General features: G+C 43.6%; 1 long non-coding RNA gene across 1 annotated transcript; it reads left to right on the top strand.

Annotated features, from left to right (window-relative positions):
- Positions 1–9916: 9916 nt before the first annotated feature.
- On the top strand, positions 9917–15771 carry LOC132586664 (uncharacterized). The gene is made up of 2 exons (XR_009556382.1): positions 9917–9946; positions 15634–15771. It is a non-coding gene; the product is annotated as an uncharacterized LOC132586664 (long non-coding RNA).
- The last annotated feature ends 462 nt before the right edge of the window (positions 15772–16233 follow it).

Below are 16233 nucleotides of genomic sequence, written 5' to 3'. Positions count from 1 at the left end.
GAAAGTTTGGGGGCAGAGGCTAGGGAGAGTGGAAAGGACCTCAGCTCAGTATGCCATAGAACCCACCATTCAACACTGCCATTTTCTCAAGAGAAACTGATAACTGCTGTCTGGGAATGAGTTTTAGTTCCAGGCGTCACCTGGAGGTTACAAGATAAAGAACCATTGAAATATCAGGAGTGCAAATAAGCCTCTGTGTCAGTTTTAAGTACACAAAAGTATTTTAAATCTATTTACTGAGACACCAAAATTTTTAACAAGTATATCATATCATTTCAAACATAGATGCCCCTCCTGAATAATGCAGAAGAAGTGACACAATTAAAGTTCCTTTCACCAAAGTAAAACTTCAAGGACATAGTCTCTCTTACCCCCATGGGGACTTGTTTCTTGTGTTCACTTGGTCCCGTAGATACCAAAAACGAAAAGGTAACTTCTTTAAAGCTAAATGAAGATAAGAAACTGCAATAACAACAACAAATGGACATGCTTTCTGGTACAGGTGGTTTTGTTATCACTTTTTCAGCGTTTGCTTAGAATTCTTATTTGGAGCCATAAGAATAGGTTCAGCCTAGAGTCCAGACCAATGTTTCATTTTCTGCTTGTAAGTTTCCATTCTCAAGTCCCAAAGGCTCTTCACCTGAAACCTGGCAACCCTAAAACTTGGTGGTGGTCAGAGGCAGAACTTGATTCACCTGAGTGAATCAGAAGTGAAGTACTGAAGAACCTGCAGGTCATCATTGACTGAATTTTAAAACCTGGATGTCAGCTACTTTCAACCATAGTTTTATCAGTGATTCCACCATCAATTTCTCAGTAAATCACTTAAAATATATTCATTGTCTTTCCTAGTCTTATTTTTGAGGAGCATCATGTTTTGATTTACAGTTTATACATAAATAAATCCTGTTGTCCCGTGTAATTTCAGAATCCTTACATAGAAGCCAGCACAGAATGTCTTTCAAATCCAACTGCTGCTGTTTCAGGGCTGCGGCTTAGTTGTCAAAGTGATTTGGAGCACAAGGATGACATGTTTGGGAAAGCTACATTTGCAGAAGGTGGTGCGATAAGAGGTCAGTTGACTGTTGCACTTGGAGCCTTGCACATGCACACACATGGCACATTGCAATTCAAATTCTGATCAATGCTTTATGTTCGGCAAATGTTTTGCATGATTTAAGTTGCTCACTACATGGGGCAACAGAGTTCCTGATTTGAGAGTTGCAAGTGCAAGTTCTAGCAGTGCCTGTAGACCAAAATTCAACCATTAAAATTTCAAAATTCAGTTCTAGACATTTGTCCAGTTTGCAACCTGCATGCCAAATTGCCAGCTGTGTATGGCTAAGTAAAAAAGGGATGTACATTAGTAGCATATCTAAATACTGTATCATTAACACTGCCTTACTGTCTTTTTAGGCACTAGGAAGGAATTTTTTTTTTTCATACCCAGGCTTTTACCTTTCTAGGTGTTTAGTGGTTGGATTCTGGTCTGAGGTTTGTTTCATAGATACTTTTATGTTTTTATATCCCTGTGCTTGTTTTAATGGCTTGTTTATTTTCATGTTGGTAATTTATTATTTTAATTGCAAGGTACCTTAAACAGGTCTCTACAGAGGTAACATAAAAAGTCATAAACAAAATAAGGCTACAACAAAGCATCTGAAAAAATGTTTAAGAGGTGAGTGAATTAAAGACCTGTGTTCAATAAGAGTGTGAGGAACAAAAAATACTTTCCCTCTTGTTATGTATAGTTAAGAATAACCACCTTAGGTTCAGCTATAAGGCATTAAAAATCAAAACCACCCATGAAGGTAGAAAGCCAGAAGGTCATAGGGACTACACAATATATTGCACAATGTACAGTACATATGCCTGTTTTGCCTGCAGGGCACAAGTTACATATGTGTGCTACGTGCAATGATTTCCTGACTGAAGAAATGAGTATATACCCTTGAGGCTAAGATTGCTGATTTGGAGAAAAAGAGAGGACAGAGATAGATGTAGACTTTCTGGAATTGGCTAGAGGTTGTAAGCTAAAATGCCCTCAAAACGAGGTTGGGGAATTGTCAGGTGGGCACCTGGTTTAATCAGGATCTTTTTACCTATGTATACAGGATACACGTCCCGAAATTATTGCTTAAATTTACCAAGGACTCTAATTAATTAAAACAATTAAAATTTATTCCAGAAAAATATAGAACTCACATACAAGGCAATGTGCTCATGAAACATACATACAGTCCTAGGAAAAATAGAGAGAGAGATAGAGACAACACGTGGATAGACAAACAGGGTGATAATTACCAATTGTGGTCTTCAAGGAAGGCTCCAATGGCAATGAAAGAGGATGGAAGAAATGGGACCCTCAACTGGCCAAGAATCGGGGATGGATCTAGACAGCAGAACTGGGGTACTGCTAGATGCACACCTGTGAGGAGCTGGGTCACAGGTTATAAGGACTACCTTGAGCCCTTAGGGGATGGGAGGTACAGGGGTGGAAAAAGGAGAGGCTCTGCAGTGACCATAAGGGCTGGACTTCTGCAGTAGCCAATAGCAAGTTAATTGGTGGCACCTAATTGGGTGCCCATAACTGACCAATGAACAAGCTTGGGTCCTGGTTACCTGATTGGACTTCCAGGTAACAATGAGCCAGGGTGGGGAAGCTCCAGGATGACCGTTAAGAGAAAGAATAGGGGAAATTACTGGGTGGAGGTGTGCTTGAGTTTACCAAACTTATCTAAAAAGGTGACAATAGATGGCCAAATTGCTACCTAAGGTAACACCCAGTTTACACAAAGGAACTTGGCTCTGGCTGAAGATGGTCTTCCTCTTCTTCAGTCTTCTCTTGGCACCAGTCTTTTTCTTGAGTTCCATTAGACAAAGGCTTAGGCAGTCTGACAGGATCCACGCCTATGATAAGCTTGATGGCCTCATGGATGGGTGACATCTGTTGAGTACGTGGGCCTCTTGCTTTGATGTAATGGAGTTTGGCACGTCAGGAAGATAGTTGCTTGTGGTGTTAGCCTCCCAAAGTGGATTCTATGGTGAAGGCTGAAAACCACTTGCCTGGATAGCTCCTGGCTGCACAACTTCTTCCGTTCCAATGGCCGAGATGGAGTTCGCACGGAGCTATTGAAAGCCCATCTGCTCTTCTGGCTAGCACTCTTCTGGAAACACGGAGTGCTGCTGCAATAGTGTAGCTGTTAGTACTCATAAGTCCCTTCCAGATTGGTAGACAAAACCCAACGTTCTCCTGGCAGACGTGTGTGAGTTGAGTCTCCAGCCACCCTGGCAACCCAGTGGGTGACTACAATGTTCTGGGAAAAGGGGTATTTTCCTCACAAGGTCCTCTGCTTACACAGTCACAGCCCCTCTGCTGTCAAATAGAATGAAGAGATAGGTGGGTATCAGGTTGAACAGGAGGAAAATTATCTTTCTAAAACAGCCTGTTCTCCAGATAATGAACTCATATCCTTTTGCACTAAGATATTGTTAGGCCCTCCCCATGGTTGCTCTTATATTGCGGTACTGGGAAAGAATGCGCTTTTAGTAGTAGCCAAAAACTGAAATATAATCTACCTAATACCATTTCTTAGCACTAAGCAAATGATATATAACAGTGTGTGAGCTTTTGAGTTTTCCAGAGGTTCTTAAGGGTGGATGATACAAAAAATAAAAATAGGAAAAGGAAAATGCTTCAGGACATGGTGTTTAGTCCAGTCTGTGTTTGAAGTTAAATGCAAAGCTATACTAGTTTCACTTAGCTTCTTTGAGCAAGAGGCAACAAAATAGTTGCAATTCTCAGAAAACACAAATTCCAATACATGGTTCTAATATTGCTGTACACCAGTGGGCATTAAAATATGTTTATTATCAGTTCTGCATTTGATATCCTGTGCAGAGCGGACAAGGACTTAATACCATGTCCTGAAGCATTTTCCTTTATTTTTTAAAATTGTAACATCTAGCCTGAAGAACCTGAAAATGCACCCACTGTTACGTTTGATTAGGTTGCTTCTAATATAGATTATTTTCTTGGGTGAGAGCATTTTATTTTTGGACTGTCATGGCTGCTAACAACTTCTCTCTTAGTAGTGGGGAATGCAGTCCTTAATAATGTGAGTAGATGGGTCTCTAACAGGTGTTTGACAACAAAGTGACTTGCCAACTTGGGAAGTATGTTGTGGACTGTAAGTGCTGGGGAACAGCCAGTAGATATGGGGATGCTATCTGAGGAGAGGAGAGTTTGAACATAAGAACATAAGAGAAGCCATGTTGGATCAGGCCAATGGCCCATCCAGTCCAACACTCTGTGTCACACAGTAGCCAAACCCACCCCGCCCAAGTGCCATCAGCAGGTTCACAAGTGGATCTGGAAGCCCTTCCACTTTGCCCCTCCCCCCAGCATCAAGAATACAGAGCATCACTGCCCCAGACAGTTCCAATAATATACTGTGGCTAATAGCCACTGATGGACCTCTGCTCCATATTTTTATCCAATCCCCTCTTGAAGCTGTCTATGCTTGTAGCTGCCACCACCTCCTGTGGCAGTGAATTCCACGTGTTAATCACCCTTTGGGTGAAGAAGTACTTCCTTTTATCCGTTCTAACCCGACTGCTCAGCAACTTCATTGAATGCCCACGAGTTCTTGTATTTTGAGAAAGGGAGAAAAGTACTTCTTTCTCTACTTTCTCCATCCAATACATAATCTTGTAAACTTCTATCATGTCACCCCGCAGTCAACGTTTCTCCAAGCTAAAAAGTCCCAAGCGTTTTAACCTTTCTTCATATGGAACGTGTTCCAAACCTTTAATCATTCTAGTTGCCCTTTTCTGGACATTTTCCAATGCTATGATATCCTTTTTGAGGTGTGGTGACCAAAATTGTACACAGTATTCCAAATGAGACTGCACCATGGATTTATACAGGGACATTATGATACTGGCTGATTTGTTTTCAATTCCCTTCGTCATAGTTCCCAGCATGGCATTGGCCTTTTTTATTGCAACCGCACACTGCCTTGACATTTTCAGCGGGTTATTTTCAGTGAGTTATCTCTCTCTTGGTCAGTCTCTGCCAGTTTTTGGCCCCAATGTGCATTACTTTGCACTTGACCACATTGAACCGCATCTGCCATGTTGACACCCACTCACCCAGCTTCAACATATCCCCTTGGAGTGCCTCACAATCCTCTCTGGTTCTCACCACTCTGAACAATTTAGTGTCATCTGCAAACCTGGCCACTTCACTGCTTACTTCCAACTCCAAATCATTAATGAACAAGTTAAAGAGCATGGGACCGAGTACTGAGCCCTGGGGCACCCACTGCTTACTGTCCTCCACTGCGAAGACTGCCCATTTATACTCACTCTCGGCTTCCTATTAATTAACCAGTTTTTGATCCACAAGAGAACCTGTCCTTTTACTCCATGACTCTCAAGCTTTCTAAGGAGCCTTTGATGAGGAGCTTTATCAAAAGCTTTCTGGAAGTCAAGGTAAACAACATCTATTGGGTCCCCTTTGTCCACATGTTTGTTCACCCCCTGTAACAGGTTAGTGAGGCAAGATCTTCCCTTGCAGAACCCATGCTGAGTCTTCCTCAATAACCCGTGTTCATCAATGTGCCTACTCATTCTATCTTTGATAATGGTTTCTACCAACTTTCCCAGTATTGAAGACAGACTGACTGGCCTGTAGTTTCCCATATCTCCTCTGGAACCCTTTTTAAAGATGGGGGTGACATTTGCTACCTTCCAGTCCTCAGGAACGGAGGTAGATTTCAATGAAAGATTACATATTTTTGTCAGGAGATCCACAAGTTCAACTTTGAGTTCTTTTAGAACTCTTGGATGTATGCCATCCGGACCTGGTGACTTATTAGTTTTAATTCATCAATCAATTGTAGGACCTCCTCTCTTGTCACTTCAATCTGACTCAGGTCTTTAAACACCCCTTCCAAAATTAGTGGTTCTGGACCGGGCAAACACTTCTCATATTCCACAGTGAAGACGGAGGCAAAAAATGCATTCAGCTTCTCAGCCATTTGAATCTCCGCCAGCTTGCCACCTCGCGGCTAGGCTGGCGGTGATGGTTTGCCTCCCTGGAGGGAGAGCGGACTCCCAAGCATGCTTTCAGGTGCGTCTTTAAGTAGGCGGGGCTGTAAGGTGCCTCTAGAGGCATCCGCCCACTCTCCTTCAGTCCCTCGATGATCGTTGGTGCGAGAGCAGCATGTGTGAGCTCTTGGCCAGGCTGAGGGATTGGGCCCTAACTGCATCGGGTTGCAGTCAGCTTCGTCGGGATTGTTGGCGTCGGGTTGAGGAATCGTGGTGTTGGATCACAGGCTTTTGTGCTGCTGTGTTATTTGTTTATAAAAGGGGTGTCGGGGGGTTGTTTGTGCTGCGTGGCTGGGTGCCCGGGCCGGTGGGGGTTTGAAGTTAGGGGCCTTTGCCGCTTATCCTTTGGTTTTGTAAACTCCCCCCCCCAAATCTTCTTTGAAGCTTCGTGGCCAGTATCTAAAAAAAAAAAATTCAACCTGCCAGTTGTGTGGGTGGTCTGATACCCGGGCATTTGCATTAGGGGATTCCAAGTTATTTAGGCCATTAAATTGGGATAGCAGGGTTTGTTAATCCTCCCCTCAGTTTGACTCTTCTCATCAGGGGCCATTTTGAATTTAAGTCCTCTGCCTGGATACAACGGCCCTGAGGTTGTTCCTTGGCAGCCATTTTAGTTTAATTCCTGCCTGGTTACAACAGCTCTGAGGCTGTTCTCTGGCGGCCATTTTGAGTTTAATTTTTCTGCCTGGATACAGGAGCCTGAGGCTGTTTTTGGGCAGACATTTTGTGCAAAATTAGGGTAGCCATTTTATGTGGGGCTGTCAGGTCCTTGCTCATCTGCCTCTAAAGAGATTAGTACCGGCTGGGTTGCGGTGCATTTAAAATGTCTGGTAAAAAGGGAGCGGCTTTTAATAGTGTGGCTAATGTGGCTGTGGGTTCTAGCACTCCTGCCTCTTTAGGGGCGGGGTCCCAGGTTAGCTGGGCCTGGCCGCATGGCCAGTATGGTCCTTGTGAGAGTTGGCCAGGATCTGGGCAGCAGGGTGCAGCTCCTGCTCTAGCTGGGGGCTGGGGTTTCCCCTCCCCAGATGTGGTGGTCCTGTTCGAAGCCATGCCTTTTGGCGAGGTTGCCTTGCCTTTAGGAGACCACCTGTTGCCAGCTACGAGGGACAAGATCTTCAAGGGAGAATATGTGGACATTTTCTCCCTTTTGTTTAGGAAACTAGAGAAAAAGGACAAGGAGGATCTTGATGATAAGGAGAAGGAGAAGTTGAAGAAGAGGAAGGTGGATCGGACCTGGGCTAATTGGTTGCCTGGGTTTTTCATGTATGCTGGTGTGATAGCTTGTGCTCAGCCCTGGTGGGTAGCAGCGCTGATCCAGTACATGGATATTATATATAAAGGGTATATGATGTCCAGCGGCCCTGCCTGAATTCAGTATGATGAGGAATTCAGGATGAGGGCTGCTTTGTACCCTTCTTTACCTTGGGATCGCATCCACCAGCCACTTTGGCTTCAAGTTATGTCACCGGCTCGGCCTAATTTGGGCGACTGTTCTGACAGCGGCCATTTAGTGGCTAAGGCTTCCTCTTCTCCTGCTACTTCTTCATCTTCCCGTGGTTCAGCGGGGCAGGCAGTTCAACCCCACTTGCTTTGTTGGGAGTTCGGGTCACAAGGGGTGTGCAGTCCGAAAGGTTGTACTTTCAAGCGTGAATGCCCCATGTGTGCAGGCCCACACTCATTTAGCAACTGTCCAAGAGTTCGGCCATGTAAGAGTCAGAAAAGACAGGGTGGGGTCCTTCCCAAACTGTACATTAGGAAGAGATGTCCCGGTACCATTATAGTTTGGTCGGCCATGATTCCGCGCTTGGTGTGGCACAGTGCTTGGAATCCAGCTGGGATAGAGAGGGCTCGTTATAGGGGGGGAAAGGAGATTCGTAAGCCTTTGGAGGGTGGTTTGGGCCACTATTTGCTCCATTTTACAAACTCTCTTGTGTCTGCCTCTTTATTTTGACTTGGGGGGCAATTCCCTATCCTCCTTCAGTAATCCTTTTCCCCTTGGTCATCCAAGGGCCCCCTAATTTGGAATAGTAAAGGAATGCAACATGGATATGATGTCAGTCTATGACTTTTATTTCCATTTTGGGAAGCTGCCCTTTCCTCCAGAGTAACTGCTCTCTGTATGGTGGAGATCACTTGTAATTCCAGGATAACTTCAGGCCCTAATTTAAGGTTTGTAACTGTACCCAAATGTTTATCCTGCTGACTTTTTAAAAAGTACTTTTGTGTTTGTGTTTGCATTCATATCTGGAAATCATGATGCCCTCCAGCAACCCCTATTGGAGTGTAGAAGTTTTTTAGAGAGGTAGCTCGATATGCCTGCCTCTGCATCCTGGCCCTGATATTCTATTGGAAGTCTCTCTTCCAAGTACTTGCCAGAGTTGACCCTATTTAGCTTGCAAAATCTGGGCTTTAACTTGCTGTGTTTGGCACAAGGTAAGTATGAGTGCAAGTAGAATTGTATTTATTTAAAGCATTTTAATGCCACCTTTCCACCCAATTAGGCTACCCAGAGGTCATTTTGTAGAAAAATAGGTGGTGAAGCGCATTAGCATAACTCATTAGCATATGCTGCCCCCCCCCCCAGCCAAAAGCAACCTGATACAAGAAAGGAGAACCCTGGGTGAGCGAGGCCTGCTTGGGCTGATTAGAGATCCAGCCAGCCCAAGCAGGCCTTGTTCGCCTGGGGGCTCTCCTGCACTGCCCCCCCCAGTCAAAAGGTCAGCAAGCCACCCGCTGCCCAAAATCACATAAGAAGTGGAGAAAGGGTGGTGTGGGCTTCTCCAGGAGTTAATAAGGTCTGCTGGGCATGGCAAAGCCCCTGGTGGCTGGCTGCCCACTCTCCTAATCCAGGGACTGTTATGCAGCTGCACCTACTATTCAATGGACAAGGTAGGTGGGGAGGAAGAGGGGGAACCCTCAGAAAAGTTCAGGAGCTGTGATCCTGTGAGCTCCTGCTGAATCTGAGGCCTGAGGGTACACAAGGTGGCCCACATAAAAACTACTGTCTATTTGCATACTTAAACTTCCCCAGGTTTGTCAAGGAAATCTGCTGAGGTGTTTCTTCATAAATAAGTAAGCAGTCCAGTCTTATTTCCTTCCCAACAAAGATGGCAATGTGAGGGTAGTAATTCACAATTATATTGCTTGGAGGGAAGAGGGCAAAGCCTGAATGCCTGGCTGTGCATGCCATGCCATGCCCTGCAATCCCTGCCTGCAATTGCAGAATTACACTGTAAAATACACTTCTTACCTAGCCTTGTGGAGCTGTCAGCTGCACAGTTTGTGCCATCATGTAGCATTTAATTTCTAGGCTGCAAGGTGATTTAGGCTCTGTCAAACTGTGCTGAAATGAATAGCCATAGAAAATGTCAAATTCAGTATGTTCAATAGATTGGCGTGATGAAGTGCACACGTGCGCAGTGGGACTCCCTTTCAACAGCGGTCCCAAGTTGTACATCCCATACTCAGTTCCAAAAGTGGCCTGTCTTGTGTTATGGGAAGCTGCTGCTGTCTGAAGAAAGGTCAATCAGAATTACTATTTGGTCCACAGATTTAGTTGTGTGTTTCTGTTTCTCACAACTGTGACCTGTATAAATAATCTCAAGGCCGGTAAGGATGGGACTCTTTGTGCACAATAGACAGCTCACTCCTTGTCTTTTCTGTTTTCTTTTTATGTTCAGCAAGGAACACACTTGTGTGGTGCAGGGTGGAAAATAAGCCCAAAGCTGGTCATGACTTTGATGATAAAGACAAAAATATGATTGAAGGCAATAAAAAAAAGAACTCAAGAAAGTCCATTTAACAGAGCCGCTAAGGAAGATGAAAGAAAAATGTGAGTGCCTTGTGATTAACTTTAAATAAATGAGAAATGATAGTTTGCAACTCTTTGGCCTCCAGTGCCAAACTTGATACATGTCCTGCGTCAAAGGTTAACCATTACACTGCTTTTTAAAAAACTGACATCTACTTTGATTTGTTATTACTGTTTTTTTTAAAAAAAAACTGGGTCTACATTATTACATAATTAATAGTGTGTTAAGCAACAGTTCTAGTTTGTTTGAAGTGTGTGTGATCACAAAATCAGCTGCAGATTTGCCTAGGCAGAGATTTCTGAGTCAGGCTAAAAAGACAGGATACAATTGGATGGTGTCCACAGTCCATCTATTATCTGGATTACATCAACTATGTTCTCACTTTCTGGTATTCTCTCAACCTTTCCTCTTCACTGTATTTAGAATGTCTTTTCAAAAATGTTTTCTCTTAAAAAAATGTTTTCTCTCTCCTATCATTGTTAAGTAGCCGCTTGATAATGCTCTGATCACCTATTTCTTCCCTCTTATCTGTTCCATTATTTAATTATTTTATTAGATTTGTATACAGTCCTTCTCACAAACAGGCTCAGGGTAGGTTTATTATCTCCACCCATCCCCTGACCATTACGACTGTGCAGATGTTTGTGTTAATACTGAAAACAGGTATTGTCATTACTTGGACATGCATGAATATTCTAGTCCAAGTGAAATATACCCTCTATAATTTTTATCAGGTAACAATCCTGCTGGTATGTTATAACAAGCTGAAGCTTTTGAATTGTCATCATAGGCAGCTGTGCCTAGAGTGCATTGCAGTAGTCTAATTGAAATATTAGAACATGGTTAATGGTGACCAAGTGACCTCTGATCAATGATGGACACAGCTGGCTTATGAGTAAAGTAAGAAAGTTATGGTGTACCACAAAGGAAATTTGATGCTCCAGTTATAAACAGATCCTTACTTTTAATGGAAGACAACATCAGAACATGCTGATGTCTCCGTTTTTGATTCTAGTATGGGGTGGGCCAAAATAGTTCTGGTAAAGTGCCCCACCTCTTAGTTCATCCTAGCCTTGGAATTCTGATGGATAGAACCAGCTGGAAGAATGTGTTGTGGCATTCTCTTTGCCTGTTTAACCAATTCCACTCTGCCATGATTTGACCAGGCCAGGAAGCATCTTTCATACATGTGATTCAGCCAGGCTGTGTGGTGCTCTGGGTGGCAGTTTCCTCGCCATTGGGCTGGCCTGGTCCTGAGGGAGTGTGCTGAGGAGCAGCAGTACTGCAGACCATTAATCTCTTGGGAAGAGTCCGAGTGGCTATAATGATCAATCTACCTCTATTTGGTGGGCAACTAACAACCAAGGCAACTGGTTGGCCAATGTGTGAAAAAGTATGCTGAACTAGATGGACAACTGGTTTGATTAAGCAGATTTTATTTGTGTTTAACTGTGTATGTTCAGTGATGGGGAAAAAATACAGTAACAGCCTAAATCACTAATCTAATAGTAAACTATCTGGTTCCAATATAAATGAGTAAAGTAACAAAACTGGATGGCCAGTAGATTAGGCAAGGCCTGTACAGGTTCAGGCAACTCAGGCAGAAAAAGTCAAGTTCTAAATAAACTAAAAGAAGAAAATATATTTTAAAAACTAGCCTGTTGAGGGCTGAAAAAGAGCTGAGAGATGGTTAATGGAAAAAGGGGGCAAGAAAAACCCACATGTTTACGTCCCCCAAAGAGTCAAGAATTTCCTCCTCCATCAATTTGTTTTGGCTCTCAGCTTGCAAAGTTTTAAAAAGTTTATTTCTGTTTAAATTCTGCATTATGTTCCCTCTATCTAAACTGAATATCTTTTCAAGTTTAGAGCTTTATTCTCCTCCTAATTAAGACATTTAACCCTCAAACCTATATCCTCTTGCCCTTTAAATTCCCTGTCAAGAGAACGAGCTGCACTTTGTTAAAGTAAAAGTCTGCCGTAAAAAGTCTGCCGTGAAAATGTTGTGAAAGCAACATCACCCCAGAGTCGGAAATGACTGGTGCTTTCACAGGGGACCTTTCCTTTCCTTGAAGACTTTAGCAAAACATGAAAGCAAAAACCTTTTCTGTCTCTCAGGAGATCCTATCAGCATTCCATATCATGAAACCAATCCATAAATTATCATCTTCATTGGCTGAGGGAGCAGCTCAGTTGTCTAAGATTATCTGATAAACAAAGGAAGTTCTTGTTTCTACCAGCTTGCCGGGCTGTTTCTGACCGTCAGAAATCTAGCTATGTTTTATCTAGCATGTAAAAATGGTGCTAAAATGGATAAAAGAAAGAGAATTCATAGATATGTAAATGAAAAACATTAGAGGGATCTGAAAATGGCCAAGTTTATGGTAATGTATGATGAAGGGGACAAGGCAGACCACTTGACAACTTGACTTTCCTAGTGATAATCCAGGGCATCCAGATGCATTGGTTCTTTTTTTGAGAACAAATCTTACCTGATTATGAGGATTTCTATGGCAATTAACATGACAATTATTTTGAGTGATATAACATATTATTAATTTCTGCTGTCTTTCCGGGCTGGTATTTTCTAATCACACAATTATTTTCTTGTTTTCTATTACCTGTAGGGGGGGAATTGTGGGTACAAAACAAACTTCCAGTTAAAGAATTTAAAAAAAAAAACCCCACCACTCAGTTGGGTTTAGAGCAGGGGTATTGAACTCATTTGTTATGAGGGCCGGATGTGACATGAATGAGACCTTGAGGGGCTGGGCCATGTCGGGTTGGGTTGAGCCATGTCAGGCCAGGCCATGTGTGTACCTATTTAAGATTAGGTAGCAGAGATATACATTTTATAAAGAACAAATACATATTTTAAAAAATTTAAAACATGCTTAAAACGTTAGCACTTTTTGATATTAAAGGTGCTTTCTTTTTATTTCTCCCATGGGATCCAGGGAACTGGGCAAAGGATGCTCTGGCTCTTTCTTTCCTTCTCCAGGAACTGGGGGGTGGGGGGGAAGCCTCAGTCAATAGAAGGAAGAGAGGTTTGCCTCAGTAGCTCTGCTATGTGATTGAGAGAGCCTGGCAAAGCATGCTATTCCTCCCCCCTTCCTCCAAGGGAGGAGCCTCAGCCAATGGAGAAAACAGAGGTTTTACTCTGTAGCTCCTGTGTGACTGGGCAAACTTTGCAAAGCAAGCTGTTATGCAGAAGGAAGCAAGAGAGAGAGAGAAAGAAGCAGATAGCCAGTTGCTCAGGGGCCTGCTTTGGCCCCCGAACTGCATGTTTGACAGCCCTGGTTTAGAGTCTCCAAATGTCCAGATCCCTGTTAGGAGAATCTAGAGATCCATTCAGGGTCAGCTCTAGGATGAATAGTGCCCTAGGTAGGCGCCTCCCTGGTGCAGCACTCCATCTGTCCCCTCGGCGTGGTGCTTGCCTGCCCCCACTGCTAGCCCCCTCTGGGCCACTGCTGCCCCCCCCGGTGCTCCACTTGCCTGCCTGTGCTGCTGCAGCAGTGACATTCTTACTCCCTTCCCCCTGCTTGCTGCGGCTAAAAATAAGCTCTGCCAGCTTCGCAGCCCGCACTTGCACATTTTGTTAAGAGACAAAATATGCAGGTGCAGGCTGCGAAGCTGGCAGAACTTACTTTTAGCTGTGGTGAGCAGGGAAGGAACAAATGGAGTGCCGCTGCAGCAGTGGCGGGCAAGTGAGTGGAGTGCCGGGGGGTGGCAGCAGGGGGCGGCAGTAGCCCGGAGCAGGCTAGCAGCAGCCCAGAGGGGGCTAGCAGCGGCAGGGAGGGGGGAGGGAGGCAAACTAAGTGCTTGCCTGGGGCACTGGGGGGGGAGGAGAGCCCAATTTGCCACCCCCGGCCTCTTGGCACCCTAGGCAACTGCCTAGTTTGCCTAGTGGGCAAGCCGGTCCTGGATCCATTGTTAGAAGGATCATGGATATTTCCCTTATTTCTTTTTTCCCTGAAGTATATCCCCAGAAAGAACCCTGCAAGTGCTTTAGTAAGAAGTGGCAAGGGGATAAATTACCCTATCCTTCTTCCTTTGTCATTGCAGCTCTATTGATGGGAAAGGCATGGGAAGGGAAGTGATTTTTCCTTCTTTCCTCTTCACCAACCGTAATGGTTAGTTCACAGCCCCAAGAATTAACTTTCCCAGGGTTGGAAAGAATTGCTGAGGAGGAGGCAAACAAGTAAAAGGTCCATCTGTCAGCATCTTCAGGAACAGATCTCGGGACCAAATCCACAGTTATATATAAGACTAGCATTAACCCTGTGCTTTGCTATGGTATTTAACTACTTTTGATCCAGTTATAATACTTCTGGGTATATAATTTTTGTGTGTGTTTTAGGAAGGTTATTTTGTTTTTTGAATTGGTTTTGTAATATAATAACAGTAGGAATAAGGCCGATTGTGAAGGGAAATACAATGGGTTCTAGAAAGAGGCTCTGGGTGACTACCCCCCATCCCCGCTGTCTTCTCACCTGTTCACCCAAATGAAGGCATTTACTTCCCCCAACCTTGGTGTCTTCCCAGCCACCCAAGGCAGCCATTTTCTGTAGGGGAATTGATCTGACTCCCCCCCTCTCTGCAGCCTCTACCTAGGAAAAGTATGGACCAAAGCAGCTTACATCATTCTGTTCTCCCCCTTTTGATCTGCACAACAACCCTGTGTGGAAGGTTAGGCTAAAAGTTTGTGACTCATCTGAAATCACACTGTGAACCAAAGCAGGAGAGACGAGACCTTAGTGGAGTAAAATGACACAGAGTCCACCATGCAAAGCAGCTGTTTTCTCCAGGGGAGCTGATTTGTGCCATCTGGAGAGCTGTTGTAATTCTAAATGATCTTCATCCCTTACCTAAAGATTGGCTACAATGGTTCCTCAGGAGGAAGTGGCTGGTTTGGAGGGTGGAGTCTATGGCATTGTACTTGTATGAGGTCCCATCCCTCCTCAAAGCCAACCCTCTCCAGGCTCCACCCCTCAAATTTTCAGGAATTTCCCAACCTGTAGTTGGCAACCCTATCTCTTTCCCAGCCAACCATCAACCAGCCAACCATGGAAAGAATGCATGAATTTTGGGTTTCTAGGTCCAGGGATTTGGGCTGGGTGTTGATGAATCAGGTCACCTGTTTAACTCTCTGCAGTCTCCGTTAGCTGATTTTCACCTCAGAACACAGAGCTCCACAGCTGACCAATCAGAGAGATGTGTGTACAAACAGTTTAATCTGGCATTCTTATTTTGTCTGGCAATCCCCCAATGATCCTTTCTTCCTGCCTTATGTTTTAATTGACATTTCCATGTCTAGTTTTAATTCATTTTATGGTGTTTTTTTGTACTGCACTGTTTTAATTGTCTGCCTAATTGGCCCTGATTGGACTTAAAGGTAGCATATAAATGTTGGAAATAAATGAATAAATAATAGATAAATTAATGCGGCTAGGGTTGGCATGTACTGAAATTTGCATGGGTACACAACATATACTATTGCATCTGGAATCACATGTTTAAAGTCTCTATTTGTAGAGATGGTAAAGCCAGACCTGTGCAATCTTATGTTCACTGGAAGGTATTGAATTGTTTCTAAAGTCAGTGGTGGTCTACTTTTCTTGTCTAGTGAATGCTACATAGATAACACTGGATGAAGCATTCTGATCATTTTACAAAATAATTCTGTTCCTTTGCTCCCTTTATTTTTCAGAATCCTCTGAAAACCAAATTAGATTGTGCAATTGCTCCATCATTTTTTATGAAGATGGTAAAGTGACAAAGCATAATAATATGTTCCTGTGCTGTTGGAAAGAAAACATTTCTGTGTATAATAAAGTGTCAAGAAAGAACTTCATGTATGCTGCCTGATGTTATTAAAGAGAACAAGTACAAAACCAGAATGCTCATTACTCTACAGAAATGGGATTTTACGTATTGTGACTGCTGAGGCAGGCTGTAAAAATTAGGGAGAATACTGGTTTAACCAAAGCCTTGTCTCAATTTTTCCCTTTCTGAGCAGCAACAATGTATAGGCTGCAATGGTGACCTAAATCCTCCAGTCTATTACAAGATTTCTCAGCCATCTTGCCAAATGACTCTCTCCTATTAAAAGAACCTTGTCATCTGTTACATCTTGTCATCCAGCCCCAAAATTATTCAGACTCCTGAGTTTGAGGAACCACATGATAAGCAGTAGATGGAGCTTGTACCAAATTTCACTTGTACTGCTGAGCAGGGAAAGTCTTAGCTATGGGGCATTCAGGACAGCTGTCCTGGGCCCCAAGCTGGGGGAGCATGAGTCCCCTAATCA

This window comes from Heteronotia binoei, chromosome 1 (assembly GCF_032191835.1).
Source record: "Heteronotia binoei isolate CCM8104 ecotype False Entrance Well chromosome 1, APGP_CSIRO_Hbin_v1, whole genome shotgun sequence".
In the NCBI taxonomy this organism is placed as follows: Eukaryota; Metazoa; Chordata; class Lepidosauria; order Squamata; family Gekkonidae; genus Heteronotia; species Heteronotia binoei.
This window is presented reverse-complemented; position numbering and strand designations above follow the sequence as displayed.